This window comes from Apis dorsata, unplaced genomic scaffold, assembly GCF_000469605.1.
Source record: "Apis dorsata unplaced genomic scaffold, Apis dorsata 1.3 scaffold_696, whole genome shotgun sequence".
In the NCBI taxonomy this organism is placed as follows: domain Eukaryota; kingdom Metazoa; phylum Arthropoda; class Insecta; order Hymenoptera; family Apidae; genus Apis; species Apis dorsata.
This window is the reverse complement of record NW_006263875.1, coordinates 17,643-17,928: the sequence shown is the minus strand read 5'-3', so window position 1 is coordinate 17,928 and position 286 is coordinate 17,643.

Here is a 286-nt window from a genome sequence, read left to right as displayed (position 1 = left end):
TTTTTTTTTTTTTTTTTTTTTTTTTTCGTTCCTCTCCTCGTACGACACGAGACGAGGCCGAAAAAGATGGCCGTTTTAATTTTCCAATGTGAACGTTCGAGAGCGAGTCGAGATCGGTATATACGTCGTTGTTTCTTTCTTTCTTTGAGAAAAGAAAAAAAAAAAGAAGAAGAGAAAAGAAAGGAAAGAAAAAGGAGAGAAGTATAGAGCGAGAGGGATGCTGTAAAAAAAAAAAAAAAAAAATCAATTCTCGTTTTCTTCTTCGAGCGCACATACTCTCTCGCTG